Genomic DNA, 5,781 nt, shown 5'->3' with positions numbered 1-5,781 from the left:
GAGGACTCAGCCGTTTTGGGTCCTCCAGGAAAAATTTCTTCGACCTACCGCGTTTGTTTTGGTGGCGGCGCGGTCGTGGGGGCGGCGATGGCTGGCGCGAGACGGTCGGATGTGGCGGAGATCTCTTTTAGGGCCGGCGATTCCCTGCTTGAAGATCCCGACGAGCAGGTGGGTACTGTTGTTGAGGCGGCTCGTGGTAGGCCGGAGCGCAGATCCAAGCGTGATGCGCTTTCGGCCCTCGCGGTAGCTGGGATCGCGGGCCGCGTGGGTGGTCGGTCTTCGGTGTCGGGGGCGGCTCAACTTGCGGCGGGGCCGCGTGAAGCGGCTGGGTCAGCTAAATCTGGTGGGCGGGGCAAGTCGGGCGGGCGGCTTCCCGTTCGGCAAGAGAGCAGCAGCTCAGTGGCTTCTGTTTCTATTCCCGGGGCTGGGGGTTTGGCTTCCGTTTCTTGCGCGGCTTCAGGGGATTTGCCTGCACCTTTAGTTCTTCCATTGCCTCCTGCTGGGAGCAGTGCGGCGGAGGTGCAGGCGGCTCTGGTTTCGGGCACAGAGGGGTCTGCTCGTGGAGAGGGGGGCCTGTTACAAGCGTCGCCCCTGCCTTCCACTTCCTGGGGCGCTGGTGCCTGGGGTACTGGGGCTGGGGGGCCTATGGGGTTGCCTTTCGGGTCCTTCCCGGGGGGTCCTGTGCAGCAGGGGTGGTGTTCTGGGCAGCCAGGCTGGGGGCCCGGTTGGTTCTCTCCTTACAGGGGTGGGGGGGTGCCTCTAGGATGGATGGGTGCTCCGTCGCCGAATGGGGCTGGGGGTGCTGGTTGGGGGGCGCCTGGGGTTGGTTTCCTGGGCTCTGTTCCTGGTTTCGGTTTTTCTTCACAGAGTCCGATGCCTGTGCAGGAGTCTCCTTGTGGTGTGAGTGACAGAGTTCCAGGACCTTCATCTGGCAGTGTCGGTGGAGCGGCGGAGCAGCAGCACAGCGAAAGAGCTTCGGTTGTTTCTGCGTCGGAGCCAGTGGCTGTTGGCGGGGGCGCTACTGGTACCTCGGCTGATGTGGTGGTTGCTGGTCGAGGCGTCACTGTTGTGGAGCGTCCGGCGGTGGCGTCCTTGGAGGTTGTTTCCGGTGGCATCTCCGTTCCTGTGGAGGGACCTCCTGTTTCGGGTAAGGCGGCACCTGCTGGGGTTGCTGGGGGTAAGACACGTACTAGGAAGGGTAAAGGGAAGCGTAGGCGCAGGCGTGCGTCCTCTTCATCGAGTCGGTCTTCGTCCTCGTCCTCCTCTTCTTCGTCGGCCTCTTCTTCTTCGGTTCCTGGGTCGGGGGAGGGGGCGGGTCTTGTCGGAAGTAGTAGCGTGCCCCCGCAGAGTGAGGGTCGGGGCGTGCCTGCGCTGGTGGCCCTGACGGAACTTTGGGAGCGGGTGCCGCGTGCTTTGCGGCGTAAGATTAGAAGGCGTTCTTGCGTTGATATTTTTCGCCTTATGGAAGGCAGGGTGCATCGGCGGGGTCGTAAGAAGTCGAAGCGGGAGGCAGGGGCTTTGAAGATTTTCCCAGTTGCCCGGTCCATTATCAATTGGATCCGTGCTTTTATGCGACTGGCCAGTGTTTGGGGGCGAGCTCATCCTAGTGATTATGGTTTGCTGTTGGCGTATGCTGACTCTGTGCTTGATGCGTACCAGCGCTTCGGTGGCTGGACGTGGTTAAATTATGATGAGGCTTTTAGGGATAAGATGGAGGAGAACTCTCATATGTCGTGGGGAACGCAGGATATTAACCTGTGGCTTACGCATATGTCCTCCAAGTCTGGGCAGGCTTCTGGGAGTGGTGGGCGAGTGTCGGTGGGCGTTCCGGGCGGCGGGCGGCCCTTTCGGTCCGGGGCGGGGGCGGGATCGGGCGGGGGAGCGGTCAGTGACGTTTGTTGGAGATTCAACAAGTCTGGCTGCTCTTTCTCCGACTGCAGGTTCCGCCACGCGTGCTCCCAATGTGGGCAGCCACATTCCCTGCTTAAGTGCCCTAAGAAGCCGGCCGGGGTGCCCGCGGGGGCTGGTAAATAGGGGTAGTTCGGGTGTAGTTCCCACGCCTGTTTTGGTAGGCGCCTTGGTGCCGTGGCTGCGTCGTTACCGGCCTGTGCGCGTAGCTGCTCTGTTGGAGCGTGGGTTTTCAGTTGGTTTCGAGATTCCGTTTCAGGGAGAGTTGTCGGGGGCGCGGTCGCGCAATGCGTCGTCTGTTGTTCATTTGAGTGCGGTGGTCCAGAGGAAATTGGATGAGGAATTGCGGCTGGGGCGGATTGCTGGTCCCTTCCGGGATCGACCATTTCCGGTCATGATGGTTTCCCCACTGGCCATCGTCCCTAAGAAGGACCGTGGCAAGTTCCGCCTCATTCACAATTTATCCCGTCCGGTGGGGTTTTCCGTTAATGATGGTATTCCGCGGGATCTGTGTACTGTGCGGTATTCCTCGGTGGACTGCGCATTGCGGCTCGTTCTCAGGGCTGGTCGCGGTGCACTGCTGGCGAAGGTGGACATTCAGTCGGCCTTCAGGTTGTTGCCTGTGCATCCTCGCTCTTACCCTTTGTTAGGGTTTCGTTTCGGTGGGGCTTACTTTTACGATCGTTGTCTTCCGATGGGTTGTTCTATCTCGTGTGCCTATTTCGAGATGTTCAGCACGTTCCTTCATTGGGTGGTGGTTCAGCGTTCAGGGTTGGACGCTGTGGTGCACTATCTGGATGATTTTTTGTTTGTTGGTCCTGGGGATTCGGATGACTGCGGGCGTCTTAAAGGAAGTTTTGAAGCGATGGCCGCTGAATTTGGTATACCATTAGCGCTCGACAAGTCTGAAGGCCCGGTTACGTCCCTGGTTTTTCTGGGGATTGAATTGGATTCTGTTGCGTTGGTGACTCGCTTGCCTGTGGCTAAGGTCCGGCAGTTGCTCGATCTTATCGGGCGTGTCTTAGCTGCTCCAAAGACTACTTTGCATGTGGTTCAGTCCTTGATTGGCTCACTTAATTTTGCTTGCCGGGTTTTGCCCATGGGTCGCGCTTTTTCGCGTCGGTTGGCTGCTTCCACGGCTGGGGTCCGGGACAAGCGCCATTTTTTGCGTCTGTCGGCTGGGGTTCGGGCGGATCTTCGCATGTGGGCTAGTTTTTTGCAGGATTTTAACGGGTGCCTGCCCATGCAGGCGCCGGAGATTGCTAATGGGGACTTAGAGCTCTTTTCTGACGCAGCAGGAGGGGTGGGTTTTGGCCTTTACTTTCAGGGCGCCTGGTGTGCTGAGCGGTGGCCTCCGGCTTGGGTGGCTCGGGGTATCACGCGTAACATCACGCTTTTGGAGTTGTTCCCCTTGGTTGTTGCCTTTGAGCTGTGGCCCGATAAATTGAGGGATAGGCGTGTGATGTTCTGGTGCGATAACTTGGGGGTGGTGGAGGTGGTTAACCGTCAGACGGCGCACTGTCTGTCGGTGAACGTGCTGGTTAGGGCGTTGGTCTTGCGCTGTCTGCGTCTTAACGTGTTCCTCAGGGCTCGGCATGTTCCCGGTTGTCAGAATGGCATTGCTGATGCTCTCTCTCGTTTCCATTTTCCGCAGTTTCGTCGGCTGGCGCCAGAGGCTCACGAGGAAGGTTCAGTGATGCCGGAGCATTTGTGGAACCTGGTCGAGAAGGAGTGTGGGAAATGCTCCGCCTGTCGGTAGCGCCTGCTACCTGGTCGCACTATTCCACGGGGTTTCGGGTGGTTTCTGCCTTTTTGTTCAGCAGGGGTTGGGTTCCGGGGGATGTGGCCGAGTCCTTTCTTGAGGATTTCGTGCTGGATTCAAGCAGAGCGGGGGTCTCAAAACGGGTGGTGCAGGGACGGTTGGCGGGATTTGCCTTTTTCTGTCGGGCGTTGGGCTGGAATTGTCCTTCTTCGGGTTTCATTGTCCGACGGTTGCTTCGCGCTATGGGGAGGGTTGTACCTGCTAGGCCGGATTCTCGTTTGCCTATTCATCATGATTTGCTCATTCAGCTTCTGTCGGTTCTGCCTGACCTGGCCCACTCCCCTTACGAGTCCGCTCTTTTTCAGGCAGCTTTTTCCCTGGCCTTTTTCGGGGCTTTGCGAGTGGGGGAGTTGTTGGTCAGCGCTTCCGACAGGGCGAGAGGGCGCGGGTTGTTAGTTCATCACGTGTTGTTGGGTGACAGCGAGGTTCGGATTTGTGTGGCTAGTTCTAAGACGGATCAGGCCGGTAGGGGCCAGTGGTTGGTCCTTCACCAGGTTGTGGGTTGTGTTTCTTGCCCTGTGGCTCGTCTGTCCGAGTATCTGTCGGTTCGAGTGGCGGTTTCTTCTGAATTTTTTGTTCACGCGGACGGGGCTCCTCTCTCCCGGTTTCAGTTTTTAGCCGTGCTACGTTTGGCATTGGTGCGTTGCGGAGAGGAGCCCCGGAGCTACGGCACGCACTCCTTTCGGATTGGTGCTGCCACCTGTGCTAGTGCGGCAGGTATGTCGGAAGCGGGCATTCGACGGTTGGGTCGCTGGGTGTCTGGGGCCTTCCGCGGGTACATTAGACCTTCTGGGGCATCTCGGGGGCGTGGGGGCAGTTCGATGGGTTGGTAATTGTTGGGGGGTAACGGGGGACTGTTTTGCTTTGTTCTGTTTTGTGCTGTTTGTGCCAATTTGTTTTGCTTTGCAGGTGCTGGTCGGAGCAGATACGTGTGGATTATCGGCCATTCTTTTGTACATTGGGCTGGCGAGCGGGCTTTGGTGCGCCCTGGAGGTCGTCATCTGGGACTTGGCCATCTGGGTGTAAGGGTATCTTGGTGGGGTCAGCGCGGCATGAGATGGCATCAGCTCCTCTCCTTTTTGTCGCATTTGCGGTCTTGCCCTCGGCCTCCGGTTGTGCTCATTATCCATTTGGGGGGTAATGATGTTGATTCACTGTCGGCCAGACAGTTAGTCAACGTTATTAAGGATGATTTGCGAGTTCTGTTTGCTTGGTTTCCGGGTACACGTATTTTATGGTCGGATGTTATTCCGCGCCCGCGGTGTCTTGCGTCTCGGCGGTGGACCCGGGGTTTGGCGAAGTTTAACCGGCAGGTTGGGAAGTGGGTGGAGTCTCAGGGCGGTACACAGTTGTTGCACGGGTGGGTTGAGGTAGGTTGTGGCGGTCTTTTTCATACCGATGGGGTGCATTTGTCTGACATTGGTTGGGATTTGCTTTTAGACGATTTCGCGGTGGGTTGTGAGCGTGTGCTAGGTTTGGGTTAGCCGCTGCTCGGTTGTTGGGGGGTGGCCTGTGGGGACCTCAGGCCTGTGGCGGATCTCCCGAGCTACTAGGTCATTGGGGCTCATCGGGTGATGAGCGGTGGGCCGGCAGGGTGCCGTGCCTGGTGGGTCAGGTGACCCGGATAAAGGGGCATGAGGGTCATGCCACCCCTCTGACCCTTGTTGAAGTGGCAGGGTCGAGGGCACTGAATGTTTGTTTTCGTAGCTCGGGAGGAGCTGTTGAACTTATTGTTAATTAAAGTTGATATGGAAATATAATATGTTAATTTATTATTAATAAACTGAGCTGCGGCTAATTACCAAAATTTGGAGTTGGTGTTTTGTTGTTTATTAAACGGGAATGGTAATGGGGTGGGTGGAGGGATCTAGGGATTGGGTCATGAGGACAAAGGAGCCCATCCAGATCCCGTTGTTAATGAAAGCCCGAGACCTTGTGTCAAAGGGCAAAAACGTAACACGGGGCTGGTGTGCCTCCGTGTCGATCGGCTTAGGGGGGGGTCAAGGGGGCGGAGAAATCGGGTGCGGGCTGATTGGGCCTTCAAAGGCTGA

The 5,781-nt window shown here is 57.7% G+C and overlaps 1 long non-coding RNA gene across 1 annotated transcript; it reads left to right on the top strand.

The window, feature by feature from the left end:
• Nucleotides 1-1,091: 1,091 nt before the first annotated feature.
• LOC117360009 lies at nt 1,092-4,715 on the top strand. The gene is made up of 2 exons (XR_004539343.1): nt 1,092-1,147; nt 4,640-4,715. It is a non-coding gene; the product is annotated as an uncharacterized LOC117360009 (long non-coding RNA).
• The last annotated feature ends 1,066 nt before the right edge of the window (nt 4,716-5,781 follow it).

This window comes from Geotrypetes seraphini, chromosome 4, assembly GCF_902459505.1.
Source record: "Geotrypetes seraphini chromosome 4, aGeoSer1.1, whole genome shotgun sequence".
NCBI lineage: Eukaryota > Metazoa > Chordata > Amphibia > Gymnophiona > Dermophiidae > Geotrypetes > Geotrypetes seraphini.
The sequence above is the reverse complement of the archived record's forward strand: the minus strand, read 5'-3'. Positions and strand labels throughout refer to the sequence as shown.